This window comes from Vidua macroura, chromosome 32 (assembly GCF_024509145.1).
Source record: "Vidua macroura isolate BioBank_ID:100142 chromosome 32, ASM2450914v1, whole genome shotgun sequence".
Taxonomy (NCBI): Eukaryota; Metazoa; Chordata; class Aves; order Passeriformes; family Viduidae; genus Vidua; species Vidua macroura.
The window spans coordinates 533,003-550,765 of NC_071602.1; the positions used below are offsets into that span (position 1 = coordinate 533,003).

The 17,763-nt window shown below is 47.5% G+C and overlaps 1 pseudogene; it reads right to left on the minus strand.

Annotated features, from left to right (window-relative positions):
- Positions 1–4,213: 4,213 nt before the first annotated feature.
- Positions 4,214–11,721, minus strand: LOC128820906 (olfactory receptor 6M1-like; annotated as a pseudogene).
- Between the last annotated feature and the right edge of the window lie 6,042 nt (positions 11,722–17,763).

The following is a 17,763-nucleotide window of genomic DNA, read 5'->3' on the forward strand; positions in this document are numbered from 1 at the left end:
GGCTCTGAGAAGTAGGGTGATAGAGAGACAGAGAGCCCTGGTGCTGCCACCAAGGAAGGGGCGGGGACAGCTGTTGTTCTGGACTTCAGCAACAGACTCTGCACACCACGCCTTCTCATCCTCGGGCCACCGGTGTGCCACAAGGAAAGGAGAAAGGACAGCTGCTGCTCGGGATTCCAGTGACCGACTCTGCACGCCGCCTTCCTTCTGGCTGCCTGGGAAAGCTACGACTGCGGGGGCGAGCTCTGCGTCGAGCCCCCTGCCCAGCTGATCTTTTTAATAAAGAGCTGAACATTAATAAAGGCATTAGCCCTGTTCATTTCAATTAACAAAGTCTTATTAGCAATAGGATCTATGTATCTGTTCCTTTCTGAAAGACGTATTTTTCTTCCTGTATTTAGAAGCAGGACAAGGCCCCATCTGGCTTTGTTTGGGGCTGTAGGATCAAAGTCACCTCCCTTGGTTCCTCCTTGAGTCCTGGCCAGGCTTTGGGAGAAAGCAAACGGGAGAATGAAACCACAAGTTCCCACACTAGCAGTGATGTCAGCTTGTTTGTTTAACAGTGTAAAAGCTGGGCCCTCTTACAGAGAGGTTGGATCTGGGGGATGGCAAAGCCTGAGGGTGACTGGGGCTGGATCTTTCTTCATCACTGCAGGCAATCTTGGGTAGTGATGGGTGGGTGCATTGCTGAGCTGCTCCTTTTGTAATACTTTGCTAATGACAATGTGCTTTGCTGAGCTTATCCTTTTGTGATTCTTTGCTATTTTGCATAACATAAATGACACAATTTCTTAGGTTGGTGTCTGTGTCTTTGTTGCTGACCCTGCTCTCTGGTGAAACATGGCCCCATCCTGCCAAGTGTTACCTGGGATGACAAAAACCCTCACTCCAAATGTCCCCCCTTCCTCCTTGTTCCCCCACTTTATACACAGAGCAGGATGTCCGATGGTCTGGGGTATCCCCGGGCTCAGTTGGGGTCACCTGTGCTGGCTGTGTTCCCTGCCAAGCTCCCCACAGCCCCAGCCCCTCCCCAGCATGGCCGGACGAGGGGCAGGACAGGCCTTGGCTCAGTGGGAGCTCAGCAAGAACAAAACCATCTCTGTGTGCTCAGCCCTGTGCTCAGCACCCGGCCCAGCAGTGTCTGAGTGCCAGTGTCTGTGCCATCAGTGCCTGCCAGGGGTTTCCATGGCAAGTGCCAGGACAGGTGACCCAGGTGTCACAGCCAGTGAGGGCTGCCATGGAAACAGTGCCCAGCACGGCCCCTTTCTGTCTGGCTGACCTGGCCTTTGGCCCTGGCACTGCCCTTTGCTGCTGGTTCCGCGGCGCCTGAGCGGCCAGCGCGGCACAGGGCAGGTGGCCGTGGCACAAGGCCCCAGCACGGGATCCCCTCTGGCTCTGGGCAGTGAGAGCAGCCCTGAGCAATGTGCTGGCACCGTGGGGTCAGTGCAGTGACCATGGCCACAGCCCCTTGCAATGGCCCAGGGCAGGTTGGCATGATGATCCACCCTCACAGCTGGCCCAGGGCAGCTCTGCAGTGCCCTTCCCCACAGCCTGTCTGCACAGAAGCACTTCCAGGGCTCTCTGCACTTCCCTTTCCTCACTCTTGGGTCACTCCCACACCTCCCAACAACCCACTGGATGCTTTGGAGTTCCAAGCTACTCTGGCCTCCAGGAGCTGATCAAATTCTGCCCTGAGTCAACTCTGCATTTGTGTTTATTGCAGAAATTCCTGCGTGTCTAAATCATTCCTTGCATGGTTCTGCCTTGGGGAAGGGGAACCACCTTGGAGGCACCTCGGGCTTGGCACAGCCTTGGAGGAGGGTGTCTGTTTTCAGTGGGGAAACTCAGGAGTTTTCTATTGCTTGAAAAAGAAGAAGAAAACCCCTCTTTGGCTGTGCACAGCCACTTCTCTGAGCAAAGCAGGTCTCAGGTGAGTGAGGAGAGACAGGATGGGCTTGGGGAATGTGGAGCAAAGTTGTCCCCACTGGGTCACATCTCAAGGCACAGCTTCTCTGAGCAGGCCAGACCTCGTTAGGAAAGACCCTGGATCAATATCAGTCACAGAATACTGTAGTCATATCTTCTCACAAAAGAACAGGAATAAACTGCATCCTTTATAAGAGGAATGTGGCTTTTTTAGAAGCTCTTTGAAACATTTCTCCATAATTGCAGTAGGAAAGCTTACTGATGAACTGCCCTAGGCCAGAGGGAAATCTAGGCACAGCCAAGGTTTGTCAGGACTTGCTTGATCCTTATGAGCCCCGTGGTGCATTTGGAGCTGAGCCCTGGAACCTCAGGGCCCGAGAGGAGATTGCAAAACCTTTCCAGGAGTCCAAGTCAGATGAAAATCCCAAAGGGTCTCAAAGCATAAATGGGATCCACTGAGGTCCATCCCTAACACAGGCTCCTGATGGACCCCTTGGAGGAGAGAACTGGAGGCCAGGATGGCACAAAAACCTCTCAAGAGATTCAAAATGGCACAAAAACCTCTCAGTGTGGAAAGGAAAATCCAAGGTACCTTAAAAATCTTGAGTATCTCAAAGCATTATTGAGCCCCACTGAGAGTCAATACAAAGCTCTCAAGGGACTCGTTAAAGCAGATAATTGGGGCCATGATTGCACAAACCTCTCACAGAGTCTGCATCTAAAGGGAAACACCAAGTACCTTAAGAGAACTGAAGTACCTTGAAGCATTCATGAGCCCCACTGAGTGTTGTTCCTGACAAAACCTCTCCAGGGACTAATTACATCAGATAATTGGAGGCCATGATTGCACAAAGCTCTCAGAGACTCCAAGGCAAAAGCCAAAGCCAAAGTCCTTTGGAAAACCTGCAGTCCCTGGGAGCATTGTGGAGCCCCCAGGGCCATTCCTGAGCAAGGCTCCCCAGGGACTCCTTCCAGCAGATCCTTGAGGCCACTGGGATGTGGGCTAGGGGGGGATGCTGAGGGCAGGACAAGGGGCTGACAGTGGCCAGCCTGGCTGGGGCTGTGCCAGGAGGCCCCAGTGCCTCAGGACAAGGTGTCTCCTCACAGCCCTCGGTGGCACAGACACTGCTGTGCCCCGGGGCACCCAGACTGGGCTTCTCCTGGGCACTGCCAGCCCTGCCAGGGCCCTTGGCCATGTCCAGCACAGCTTGTCCTGCATGTCCCACAGCTGCTGCTGTGTCCCTGCAGGCTGCACACTCCCATCTCGCTGCCCCCGGCTCTGCCCTGCATTTCCCTTTCTCTTCTCCCTGATATCTAGTGTTGGAACATCTGAGAAGGGTTCAAAGCTGTACCGGGATGCTTTAGACTGGACAGGAGAAAGGGTTTCTTTACTGAGAGGGTGGTCAAGCACTGGAACAGGCTCCCTGGAGAGGTGGCTGATGCCCCAAGCCTGTCCGTGTTTAAGAGGCATTTGGACAGTCCCCTAATGCCTGCTTTAACTTTTGGTGACCCTGGAGGGGTCGGGCAGTTGGACCAGACCCTCATTCTGGTCTGAACTGCAGATCATTCCCAGCGGGACTATCCTGGTCCAGTCTGTCCCATTCCATAGTCATACCTGTGCACGGATCCCTGCACAGCTGTGCTCGGACACTCGTCTGCTCAGCAGCTTCCCCTGGATTCCAGTCTCACAGCTGAGGCATTTGGGCATCTGAGCCCTGAGCCCACAGCCCCATTCCAGGTGCTGGTGCAGACCAGACACACCCCACACCCCCAGACCCCTAAGTCCAGTCCCTCCGGTCACTCCGTGGCCAGCACTGTTGGCAGGTGGGCTCTTTGGTGCCCTCCCCCAACTGCTGCCCTCACACCCCCAGGCTCCCATGCTCAGGCAGAACAGAGATTTGCTCACACAGGGGGAGAATTCAAGTTTAATGAGAAGACAGGACAGACTGCTCTGGTTGGGGTCCTCCCCTCACCTTCCCACAAGTCCTGTGCTATCCAAAACTGCTCCTCCCCTTCATCCCAAAACGTGTCCTACATGCCAGGGCAGTAATCCCCTTAGTCCAAATGGTGACCTGCTCTCAGTGACTTTGGGGTTTCAAAGGTGGACACGAGGGCTGATGGCTGTCCCAGGAAAGGAGCTGGGACAAGGTGTCCATTGCTCAGGAGCTGTAATTTGGATTGTCACTTGCCACTGTTCCGCTGAGCTCTTTTCTGTTTTGGAGATGGGCTCTTAATGAGCTGGGGGCTCTCCAGTGATGGGCTTGGGAGTAGCCAGGGCAGAGAATGAACTGAGTTTCTCCTCCTGCCATTGTTGGTGCCCTGTCTGGGTGTGCAGATGAGTCTCTTATCTCTTAACCTGACACAAGCCGGCAGGAGCATCAGTCTCCTGAGGCAGCCCTGTTTGGAGGCTGCACTCACAGGCACTGGTAGTGTGCAACAGATGACATCAGATTCTTGGGATGGCTTTCCAGAAATGCACCATGGTTAGGGGAAAAGCTTTGTTCTTGCCCTGGCAATGGATTTGTTCAGGGCCAGGATCACAGATTTGTTGCGAAGGCTGTAGATGAATGGATTTAAGAATGGGTACAGGACTGTGTTGAGCAGAGCTACAATTCTGTTGGTCCTCAAGGAAACATCTTCTGCAGGACACGTGTAGAGAGCAATGCAGCTCCCATAGGCAATGGAGAAGGTGATGAGATGGGAAGAACACGCAGTCAAAGCTTTCTTCCTCACAGAGGCTGCTGGAAGATGCAGAACACAGAAAAGGATGCAGGTGTAAAATGCCAGAGTCAAACATAAGGAACCCAGCACGACACACGCTAAGAAGACAGAGTCTATTTTCCAAAGCAGGCTGGTGTCAGAGCAGGACAGTCTGAACAAGGGGGAGTTGTCACAAAGGAAATGGGGGATCTTGGAGCCACAGAAAGACAGCTCCGAGAGGAAGAACAGCCGGTAGCTCAGCAGGGCAAAGCCGAGGACCCAAGCAGCAACAACCAGGTGGACACAGAGCTGAGGCTTCATGATGACAGCATGGAGCAAAGGTTGGCAGATGGCAACATAGCGGTCAAAGGACATGACAACGAGCAGCATGAACTCTGTGCAGCCCAGGGCAAAATAGAAATAGTTTTGGGCAAAGCAGCTGCTTAGTGAGAGAGTGTTCTCAGCATCACAAACAATTTGATGCTTGTGGAGGATGTAAAGCAGATCTCCAGGAAGGCCAGGTTGCTGATGAAAAAGTACATGGGGCTTTGCAGCTGGTGATCCACACACACGAGGAAAATGATGGTTGCATTCCCCATCACTGTTGTCAGGTACATGAGCAGAAGGACCCTGTAAGAGCCCGTCTGAAGCCCCTCATTCTCCATTCTGCCTTCCGATTGCCACGAGAAAGAATCCCTTCCTCCACTGCAGTTCCGGCTTAGAACAGGACACAGTGCAGGTGCAACCACTGAACCGTCATGCTAGCTGTTCCGAACAAGGCCTGGCAAGAACTTGGCAAGGACTTGGCAAGGACTTGGCAAAGACCTGACATGGACCCAGCACGGGACAGCCTGATGCGCGGCCTGCTTCTAATCTCCGTCCTTAAGCCAAATGAACTTTTGGGGTGACTCCCGTGGTCCTTCATTGAAGACCCCTCATCTGCCTCGTTACCACTGTGACAAACAAAGAATGAGAACCCTCCTCCCAAGGACTGAGACCCCTGCTATAGGGAGGAGGGGAAATTGGTGGTCTGACCACAAATGACATGACCTGTTTCCCTTCAGTGATTCAAATGGACTTATTCTTCATTGTATTCATCTTGCTTTGGTGGTTTCTGTGGACTCACCTGTTCCCTCAGGGCGATTACAATGGACTTTCATTGTTACACTTGTTCCCCCCTCTTTCTTCTGTGGACTATAATTGGACCCCCGAGTCGACCAGAACTTCGAAGACTTCCCCGACACGACAGACGGATCCCCATCGTCCGGACCACTGAGGATCTCGCCTGTGTTGGTAGCTATTTCCCATACCCCTCTTCTCTCTCTCTATTCTTCTATCTCCTTTCTGATCCCCACTATCGCATTTACTGTTTTGGCCCCTAATAAAGGTGCATTTGTTGTGATTAACTGATAGTCCCTTGTTGTTTGCCTTTGTTGCGCTTTTGGGATCGGTGAAAAGAACCATCACGACACCCCGCAATAAGCGGATCGTGACATTAAAATTGGCGTCACGGACAGGATTTCTGTCTAGACAGAAGGGTTGCAGCTGAAAAGGCACCCATACTGTCTTTGGAAATTCATAAAGGATCCCTTAGTGCAAAAGGCGGGACACTGTTGTTTTGTTGTTGTTGTGTGTATCTGGTCTGGGAAGGAAGGGACAACTTGAAGAAACTAAGCAGAGCCTCCCAGGCAGATTATTGTCCTTTCACCCACCCAGGGAAGCGAAGGGCGACACAGCGAGGGCTGTGTAATTTTGTGGAACTTAAGTTGTACCTCCCTGTCGTGGTTTTGGTCCCTTCACAAAATGAGTGACAATCTTAGCGTTGAAATTAAAGCTGAATTTTATGCACTACTAGCCAAACACAATGCCAAACCTTCTACGGAAGGAGAAAAATGGGCACAGAGTAATTGGTTTAACTTAGAAAATGTTATTGATAGAGTGTGTTCATTACAACATGAAACAAAATTCAAACTGGGCAAAAATAAAACTATCTTATGCTCAGTTTTAGGAGCTTGTCTTATGGCAGCTATAGAAAATCGCTTTGAGCGAAGAAGTGAGGAACATGCTATAATAGACTCCCTTCAAAATCTAGTTGAAATTTTGCAAAAACAGTTCTATGAAGCAAAAAATGTGATCTATGCATTGCGAGCTGCCTTAACAGAGGAACATGTTAACAAATCACATAATGCTGATTCCTCTACAGAGCCTGAGGAGAAGGAAACTCCTCACATTAAACAAATCTATCCTCATCAAGAACTTGAAGCAGCAAGTAATTGTGGGGAACATTGCTGCCATCACTTGAGACCCTTGATTAAAACTATCTCAGTGTATAACTATCTCAGTGATGATGATCTCCAACCTCACATCACAACCAAACACATACCATCACAAGTAAACACTGCCACCGAGCTAGCTAAGCTTAAAAGGGAATATGGACACCTTCCACATGAATCAGAAACAGAATATGTTTTCTGGGTGTCCCTCACTGGTGGTGATCAAATTCAATTAACTGAACAGGAAGCCAGTGGGTATTGGGGACATGGTGTCTTCTTAACAACAGGAGAGAAAGGTGACACATGGTCCCTGACAGAGCGTGCGGCTTTTTGGGCCAGGGGAACAAGCCCCTTGGAAAGGGGAGATCCCATAGCTATAATCAGTACCCCCGATCAACTCTTGGAAAATGTGCACAAAGCTGCTTGCCTGCAAATGACTCACAAAAAGAAATTAATTCCTGACTTTGAATCCCTGATGCAATTATCTGTGAAGCCCAAGATAATGACCCCTTTAATTTGTGGGCTTCCAGAATCACTCAAACCTACAGCAATTCTCCTTCAAAAAACTATAGCAGCTGTATCTCCTGTAGAAAGACCAGATAGATTTCCTAGTAACCAGAACGACCCATTTGTTCCCCTTTATGACTTGTTGAGGAAAGGGGTGAAATGGGATTGGAGTCTTTCTCAGGAGTCAGCATTGCAATTGCTGATTTTTGAAGCAACAGCTCATCAAGCAGTGACCCCTATCCATCCTACAGATCCTTTCCAGGTGGAATGGGGATTTGCCTCCTCAGGGCTGTCAGTACACATATGGCAGCGGGGTCCTGAGGGTCTGACAAGACCTGTTGGTTTTTATTCCCGTGGTTCCAAAGATGCTGAGAAAAGATACACTACTCGGGAAAAAGGATTGTTTATGGGTATCTTAGCTTTCCTAGAAGTAGAAAAAATTGCACAAAAACAACCAATTGTATTGAGAGGCCCCTTCAAGGTTATTAAGACAGTCACTAGTGGGACTCCCCCTCCTGACGGGGTGGCCCAGAGGGCCTCAGTGAGAAAGTGGTATGCTCAGGTTGAACATTACTGTAACTTCTTCTCAATGACAGAAGGACCTGTAAAAACTTTAGCAGTCCAAGAAACTGAGAGCTTGGACAAACTTGCCTCTGTAATCAAAGTAACCCCTCCTTTCTGCCCCGAACAATCAGCAAACTCTTGGTTTACTGATGCTTCTGCTAAAGGGGAAGGAAAAGGATGGAAATATAGGGCAGAAGCCCTCCACTTTTCCTCTGGTGAGCAAATGATTACAGAGGGAGAAGGTAGTACACACAGTGGGGAGCTGATAGCTGTCTGGAGTATTTTTCAACAAGAAGCACAGAATTCCTCTTTGGTCTGCATCTACACTGACTCCTATGCTCTGTACCAAATGATCCTAATAATCCAGCTCATTACCCTGGCCAACCTGTTCTGGTGGACCTCTCTTACTATAGGACTAGTACCACTTGTGCTAAAACCCCCTCTGAATAAATATGCATGGGAAGCCTCTGGTGCTCTAGGGAAAGAGCATTGGACAAATACATGCTGGATAATTCCATCATTCTAACTTTTCTGCCTCTCGGCGGCAGAATTCTGTTGTGTTTACTTTTCCAGAAGAACTCCGAGGGACATGAAGACCACCTAATCCATGATAAAACTGGTAATATTTTTCTGCATCCTACCACAACCCCATGGCCAGAAACCAGCTGAGTGGCCGTGGTCTGAAATAATTGTGGTAGCATGCAGAAAAAGTGAAAGGATCTCTTTAAGCACAAAAAGGTCTGCACGCACCCAAGCGTACAGGATTGTTGGCACAATTTTACACTAACACAGACTGCAGAAGGGGTTTGCTTATGGGGAAAAAAACACCAAAGGGCTTTCTTTTAAGTTTATAATAAATGCTGTAGCCCAATCTACTACGGTTTATACCACCACCACTACCACCACTCGAGCCCAGCCACCAGTTATGCTTACCCCGAAAATTTTTGAAGTTGGACCATATATAATCAGGAAAACTGGCCAACAACAGATATTGTTTAATCTGTTATGGTCTCTTAAACAAGTCAAATTGCTGATGCAAAACAATGTCTCAGAAATACAACCAGCTTGTTCACCCTTTTTGCAAACCTCTTTTCAGGGTTGGACAACCTGGCTGCGACAGTGGAACCCTCCTAAAAAACGGGTGCCAAGAGACATAACTGGTGTTGTGGGAACAGGATTGGGAATCAATTCAGACATATTAATGAATAAATTGGCTTCTATGACTAAAGATTTAACCAAAATACAACAACCACTGCAATCGTCCTTATCAGCCTTGAGAACACATCAGTGGTTGCTACCAAATTGGGAAAAGATACCTTAGCTCTTAGCTGTATCCAGGCTCGATTATGGATGCAGTCAGCTGCTGCCTCAATTATAAGAGAAGGTGAAGAAGGCACTTTTCCTACTGAAATTAGGAAAATAGTCTGGGACAGTGCCACTGACTTTGAAAGAGATTTCCAATCCTGGTGGAATTTAGTGAATTTTACCTATGACCCCAGCACAAACACAGCCACAGCATTTGTGTTGACCATAAGAAATGCCTCGGTGCATTTGATATTCCCTATCATTGCACTAGGATTAAATCATGACGGAGCCATTTTCTATCCCTCTGAACATAGAGAATGGGCCCATCAAATTAATGACAAATGGCAAACTGTCAATTTAGAGTCCTGTACCATCTGAGAACAACTAGGGTTTATCTGTGAAGGTAATGCAATTATAGCTCAAGATATCTGTTTAGACACAGAACAAAATATCTGTCATTTTGACATCCATCCTAACATGACTTCTGAAACAGTCCTTGTATATACAGGCAATGGGTGTGCCTGCTTCAGAACCGCTTGTGATACTGTATTTATAGAAAGTACAGTAGTAGATACTAAAAATCATTCAAATTATTGTGCTTGCAACTTTACTAAAATTGCAGGATGTGATTTTTCTTTTGTAGCTCCAGTTACTTCACATGAACTTTTAGAATCCAATCTCGCGTTGATTCACAAGCTATTGCCTACTCCAATTGGGATGAACCTTACTCTGGTAAAGCAATTATTACTTCATCAAGATCTAATAGAGATCCTAGGAAAAATCAAGGGGAATGGACAGAAAACTCTGGTAACTGTTCATCATGATGTGCAAGAAATACATCGTGTTGTAGAAAGGGTGAAAAGTGATGCCGAGCACAAGTGGTGGGATACCCTTTTCGGGTGGTCACCCACCGCCACCGGTATCCTGAACAAATTGTGCCATCCCATTGTTGTTCTTCTGATTTTAGTTATGATTGGTTTTGTTTTATCAGTAATCTTGCTTATTGTAAATTGGAGAATGATGAAACGATTAACAAAATTAACATCTATAATTAATGCACACCACTTGGCCGACATCCTTTACACTATAGATGTTCCCAAAACTGTAGACACAAGAAGATTATAAGCTTAGAAGATATGTTTTAATCATTGTTTTAATTATTTTTTGTTTATTGATTATAAAATTGTACTGAGTAATATAGATTATTGTTTAATGCTGATTATACTGGTTTATTATTTGATCAATTTATTGTTTAATTGATTAATATTGATTATTATTTAATTAATACTTATTGTATTTCTGCTTATTATTTAATTACTAATATGTTGTGATTGTTTTAGTTTTCCTGTTTTCTCTTTCTTTCCCTTTTCCTCTTCTCTTTTCCCTGGGACGTGCTGCCAACACTTGACGAGTCCTGAAGACTCCACAACGACCCCATGAAATCCTACTGATGAAGATCTTTCGAGGGCAATCGTCAGTCACGGGGTGGTGTAAGAGCCCGTCTGAAGCCCCTCATTCTCCATTCTGCCTTCCGATTGCCACGAGAAAGAATCCCTTCCTCCACTGCAGTTCCGGCTTAGAACAGGACACAGCACAGGTGCAACCACTGAACCGTCATGCTGGCTGTTCCCAACAAGGCCTGGCAAGAACTTGGCAAGGACTTGGCAAGGACTTGGCAAAGACCTGACATGGACCCAGCACGGGACAGCCTGATGCGCGGCCTGCTTCTAATCTCCGTCCTTAAGCCAAATGAACTTTTGGGGTGACTCCCGTGGTCCTTCATTGAAGACCCCTCATCTGCCTCGTTACCACTGTGACAAACAAAGAATGAGAACCCTCCTCCCAAGGACTGAGACCCCTGCTATAGGGAGGAGGGGAAATTGGTGGTCTGACCACAAATGACATGACCTGTTTCCCTTCAGTGATTCAAATGGACTTATTCTTCATTGTATTCATCTTGCTTTGGTGGTTTCTGTGGACTCACCTGTTCCCTCAGGGCGATTACAATGGACTTTCATTGTTACACTTGTTCCCCCCTCTTTCTTCTGTGGACTATAATTGGACCCCCGAGTCGACCAGAACTTCGAAGACTTCCCCGACACGACAGACGGATCCCCATCGTCCGGACCACTGAGGATCTCGCCTGTGTTGGTAGCTATTTCCCATACCCCTCTTCTCTCTCTCTATTCTTCTATCTCCTTTCTGATCCCCACTATCGCATTTACTGTTTTGGCCCCTAATAAAGGTGCATTTGTTGTGATTAACTGATAGTCCCTTGTTGTTTGCCTTTGTTGCACTTTTGGGATCGGTGAAAAGAACCATCACGACACCCCGCAATAAGCGGATCGTGACAGACCCGAGAGAAAAATAGCTGCAGTCTCGGATCAAGTTCTGGGAAACCCTCTAGGATGAACTCAGTAACTGCTGTTTCATTTTCTGGTCCCATGCTGAATTCCAGCGCATCCTGCTGAGACAGGAACATGGCAAAACCAAGTGGGATCATTTCACAGTCTGGACAAACATTTCTATCCTTCCTTCTCTGCTGCTTTCTTTTCCTGCAGTCTTGCTATAGAGCACAGAGATTGTGCTTCAAACAATTCTCACACCCTGATTGTTCTCTTTCCCATTTCAGGTAGAGACCTCTGAGATTTTCTTGTGTTCTTTCTACCTTTTCCAAACACTCCCAAAGAATTCTTTCACCAGAACAGAGGATTCTAAGGAGCTATTGGCTATTTCCCCCCATTCCTGGGAAATTCCCAGCTCACTCAGACCTACTGCCAACATCTGTCACACCCATGCGCCAAACACCTCTCATCTACAGCACAAACACTAAACGCTGAAATTACACCAAATCTGTGCATTGAACTTCCTTGTTTCTGCTTTTCAGTACTTGCCTTTGGACCAGGAGTCCCTGAGGAACTGTTGCTTCCAAAAGAAGCAATCCCAAGTATCTCTTTTGCAACCCTCTGCTTTCTTCCACAGCTTTTTCCTCTCTGTCTCTTCAGGAAAGGAATGGGGAGGGCAGAATAGGGACCAAGTAGAACTTGGATTTTTAGTACTCTAAATGAGGACTGGAATTTATTATGGATCCACACAGAGTGTCACAATCTGAGCTGTCACCTGTCTGCACCAAAATGAACCTGTGCAGAGCAAGGGAAAAGTGCCAGGAAGAGATTTGTAACTTTTGTTTTGTGTGCCAGTTGGTAGTACCCAGCCTCCAAATGTTCTCTTGTCTCCACTGGCTACAGAGGGAGCCTCGAGAAAACAAATTCTCCTGGGTGCCTGCAGGGGAGTAGATGAAACTCACTTTTCAAGTCTCAAATCCCTGATTAATTAAGTAATTAAGTTACTCTGTTTTGAAACCAAAATACACAGCTAAGAAAAGATGTATGAGAAAAAATATATGCAATAAAGACTGGTGTTCTCCTTTTCAGGTTTTTTGATTTGCTTTTCAACATGGAGAAGAGCAGAGCAGATGACTGTGAAAATAGGATTCTTTAAAATGCCAAGGGAGAAGAGGAGAGGGAGGGTCTGAAGCAGTGAAACAAAGCTCTGTTCATGTGCAACCAGAGCACTGAAGTCATCGGTCCCCTGGGTGGCCCAAGGGCTCTCCCATCTCATTGTCCACACAGAGCAGAGGAGAGCCTGGTCTGAGACAGGCCATCAACTTGAAACCAAGTGACTGAGTTCAGTCAAGAGCCCTCAAAATGAACCAACTCTAAAATGAGCACAAATGAGTCACCTTCAAAATGAACTGTGGGACTGAAATGTTTGGGAGCTCTCCAGGTGGGGGCTCGGGGCAGCCCTAGAGATGAGCACATCCTGCTGTGCCCAGGTTGATTCTTGTGCATAAATGCAGTGATCCCCACCCTGGGTGGAGGCTCTGACTGCTTCAGAGACCCCCCTGTAGCAGCTTCTGCCGCACAGCTGAGTAAAACGGAGCAAATTCCAATTCCATAGGATGCTTCCACACTCCAGAGACCACAGGGCAGGCGCATTATCAGAAGCAATCGGAACAGCTGTAAGTGAAGCCACATTTGATGCAGTTGAAGGCTCTGTTGCAAAGGACACTCTCCCAAAGTGAGTTATTCCACAATTCAGTCCATCTTTCCCCTGAGGGCTCATCAAAGAAGAGCAGAGGAAGGAAGAAAAGAGACTTGCTGTTAATCAATGTGCACACTGTAAGAAAGAGAGGCGTTTGAAAAGGGACTGTCCGCAGGTACAACACGAAACTCCCCTCTCGGGGCCATCACCGATGGTCACTGCGGGGGACCAGAGGATTCTTTCCCAGCAGAACATCCGGTCACAGCTAAGCTGGGACAATGAGGAGTTAGGATTTTGAGTGGCTACAGGAGCTGGTTGCTCTGTGCTAAATACAGTAAAAGGAAACTTGAGTAATGATTCTATAACAATCATTGGTGCAACAGGGAATCATGAAACTCAGCCATTTTTCCAGCCCATTGATTTTAAATTAGGAAAACAATGGGTGACTCCCCAGTTTTTGTATCTACTCCATTTACTTAAGCCTCTCCTTGGACAATTTATTGGAAAACCTGAATGCTAAAATCAAGATTAAAATGGCAAAATGCAGGTTATTACTCCAAAATCTAATTATGTGGAAGCCTCTGTTTTTGCACTCCAATCTTCAGATGTGATCCATCTGCCATCTGTATCGCTTGAGGATGCAGTAAATCTGCTAGTCTGGACTGGAGAGGTGCCCCAGTGACCCAGAAAAGCAGAGCCTGTGAGAAACAAATTGAAACCCTGAGCAGGACCAGTAAGGCAGAAGCAATACTCTTTGAGAAAAGAAAGTTGTAAGGGGTTATTATCCCTTGGATAGATTTATAAAAGAAAAGAAAGATTAGATTTATAAAAGAAAAGTTTATAAAATGAGGCCTGTTGAAGGAATATGAATCCAAATTTAAGAGCCTTATTTTGCAGTTAAGAAGGCAAATGGAGAGGATTAGTGGCTGGTACAGGATCCTAGAGCCATAAATGAGACAGTCGAAGATATACACCCGTCCGTAGCAAATCCTTGTACCTTGCTAACAAGCTAGAGTGAAAAATTAAAATGGTTGAGAGTGTAGAATTTGAAAGTGGCTTTTTCTGTATCTCTTGGAGTAGTGAAAGTCAAGAACTATTTACTTCTGAATGGGACAGTCCAAACACAGTGAGAAGAGCCCGGCTGACTTGGCCAGTTCTACCCCAGGAGTTTAAAAATACCCCCATGATATATGGAAACCAAGTGGCAAAAGAACTGGAGGAATGGAAACATCAGAACCCTCTTTGGAGTCTTGTTCCAGTCTGGAGATGGCATTCATCTCTGAAACTGAAACTCAGCAGCAGTTCAGGGATCAGACTGTGGCATTGTGGAATTTTCTGGGACTAAGTGGATACAGAGTACAAACAGTCCAGAGCACAGAACCCTACCTGGGATTCAAAATCCTCCAGGGACAAAGGAGGTTGGGACAGGAAGGAAAAGAAGCAATTTGGCAAGTCCCACAGCCACGAACAATGAGAGAGTCACAGGCATTTCTCAGGGTGTGGGATGATGTCAGCTGTGCATCAGCAATTATGGGCTGCTGCTAAAGCCTCTGTGTGAGCTCAGGCAGCTCAGCAGGGCTTTATAGTCTGGACTGGTGTGGCATGGGCTGCCTTTTCACAGCTCCAGCGAGCCCTCATGCGGGCCCTGTTTTGGGACTCTCAAACCCCATGGACCCATTGGATCTGTTTTTTCCATGTGAGAGACAAAACCCAGCACGGGGAGTGCTGTCACAGTTCCTGGGGACTGGAGCAGGGCTGTGCCTACTTTTCACAGCAACCAGACAATGTCAGCCAGAGCTGCTGGGCTGTCTGAGGGCAGTAGCAGCTATTCTTCTCTTCATCCAGAAAGCTAAAGAACTGACTTTGGGGCAGAGTGTTATAGTTTAAAAATGCTTTCAACGCACAGCTCAAGATGAAACCTCCTGGGGATTTAAAGAAATCTGGACCAAATTTCCTTCATGGTTACCCAGCTGGGTTTGGTTAAAACATCTGTTTATAATGGTCACCACAATAATTGCTGTATGGATTTAGCTTGCATCACGATTCAGTGTTATAGTGCCCTACACTATAAAACAAAATAGAGATATTGAGAGATCGGTGCCCATAAGGAACTGAGTCTCAAGAAAAGGGGGGACTTGATGAGGGCAGTAGAACAGAACAGCACAACCTTGGAGAAACAGATAAAGGATGTAACTCATGCAAAGCACAAGCAGGATGCCAGCTCTGCTCTGCAAGGCTGACAAAGCAGAAGTTATGCAAAGCAATGATATTGCCCTTACTCAAAAGCAGGAGTTGAGGAACAGCCATCTAAAAAGGACACTGGATGTTGGAGACAGACCCCAAAGAACCACATAAAGACTTCTGATAAGGGGTGCAACTATGTCAAATAATGTCAAAGGAAGTGGGGATAGCTCATGACTATGTAATCAGTGTGTCTGCAAAAAATTCTTCACGCGATGTTCACTGCACTCAAATGGATGTAGGATCAGCCAAATGACTGCCATGCTGTATGTAATGAATAATATCTACTTTCAAATACTCAGAACTGTGTGAGAAGGTTTCTACCCAGCACATTTCAGTATCAGTGCTGTCCTTGACTCCATTATGCCCCACAGTTTCACAATGGCCCCTTGGTTCCATCAGGCCCTGCTGTATAACAATGGACCCTTGGTTCTGTACTCTTAAAATGGCCTCTTTGGTTCTGCACTGCCACAATGCTCTCCTTGGTTCCACGAGGCCTTGGTGTGTTACAGCAGCCCCTTGGTTCCATGAACTGCCATCGTGTCACCCGCTCTCTTGGATCTGCAGTATCACAACGGACAATTGGTTACAAGCAGCCCTGCTGTGTCACCATGAATATTTGGTTCCATGGGGCCCCACAGTGTCACAACGGCCCCTTGGTTCCACGAGGCCTCGCTGTATAACAACGGCCCCTCAGTTCCATGAGGTTTTGTTCTGTCAGCAATGGTCTCCTTGGTTCTGTAGGGTGAAAAGGGCTGCTTGGTTCCATAAGGTTCTCAGTGTCACAGGGGTCTCCTTGGTTCCATGAGGCTCTGCAGTGTCACAATGTCCCATAGTTTACAGGAGCTTCTGTCCTATCAACAATGTCCTTTGTTCCAATGAGGCCCCACAATGTCACAGTGGCCCTTGGCTCCATGAGGTTCCATAGCGTAAGCTGGTTGCCTTGATTCCAAGAGATTCTGCTGTGTCACAATGGCCCCTTGGTTCCATGAGGTTCCACAGCATCACCATGGACTCCTTGGATCCGCACTATCTCTGTAGACCGTTGGTTCCATGCAGCCCTGCTGTGTCACATTGGTTCCTTGGTTCCATGAAGCTTCACTGCACAGAAATGGAATCTTGGTTCCACGAGGTTCCATGATGTCACAATGGTCTCCTTGATTCTGGACGGTAACAATGGAGCCTTGGTTCCACGAGATTCCATGATGTCACAATGGTCTCCTTGGTTTTGGAGGGAAACAATGGAGCCTTGGTTCCACGAGGTTCCATGATCTCACAATGGTCTCCTTGGTTCTGGCGAGTAACAATGGAGCCTTGGTTCCACGAGGTTCCATGATGTCACAATAGCCTCCTCGGTTCTGGACGGAAAGAATAGAGCCTTGGTTCCACAAGGTTCCATGATGTCACAATGGTCTCCTGGATTTTAAACGGTAGCAATGGAGCCCTGGTTCCACGAGGTCCCATGATGTCACAATGCTCTCCTTGGTTCTGGACTGTTAACAATGGAGCCTTGGTTCCAAGAGGTTCCATGATGTCACAAGGCTCTCCGCGCTTCTGAACGGTAAAAATGGAGCCTTGGTTCCACGAGGTTCCATGATGTCACAATGCCCTCCTTGGTTCTGGACGGTAACAATGGAGCCTTGGTTCCACTAAGTTCCATGATGTCACAAGGGTCTCCTCGGTTCTGGAGGGTAAAAATGGAGCCCTGGTTGAAGGAGGTTCCATGATGTCACAATGGTCTTCTCGGTTCTGGAGGATAACAATGGAGCCTTGGTTCCACGAGGTTCCATGATGTCACAATGGTCTCCTCGGTTCTGGACGGTAACGATGGAGCCCGGGTTCCACAAGGTTCCATGATGTCACAATGGTCTCCTTGGTTCTGGAGGGTAACAATGGAGACTTGGTTCACGAGTTTCCATGATGTCACAATGGTCTCCTCGGTTCTCGACTACTAGCAATGGAGCCTTGGAGTTTCCATAATGTCGCAATGGTCTCGTTGGTTCTGGACGGTAACAATGGAGCCTTGGTTCCAGGAGGTTCCATGATGTCACAACGGTCTCCTCGGCTATGGTGGGTAACAATGGAGCCTTGGTTCCACGAGGTTCCATGACGTCACAGTGGTCTCGTTGGTTCTGGACGGTAACAATGGACCCTTGGTTCCACAGGGTTCCATGATGTCACAAGGATCTCCTTGGTTCTGTAC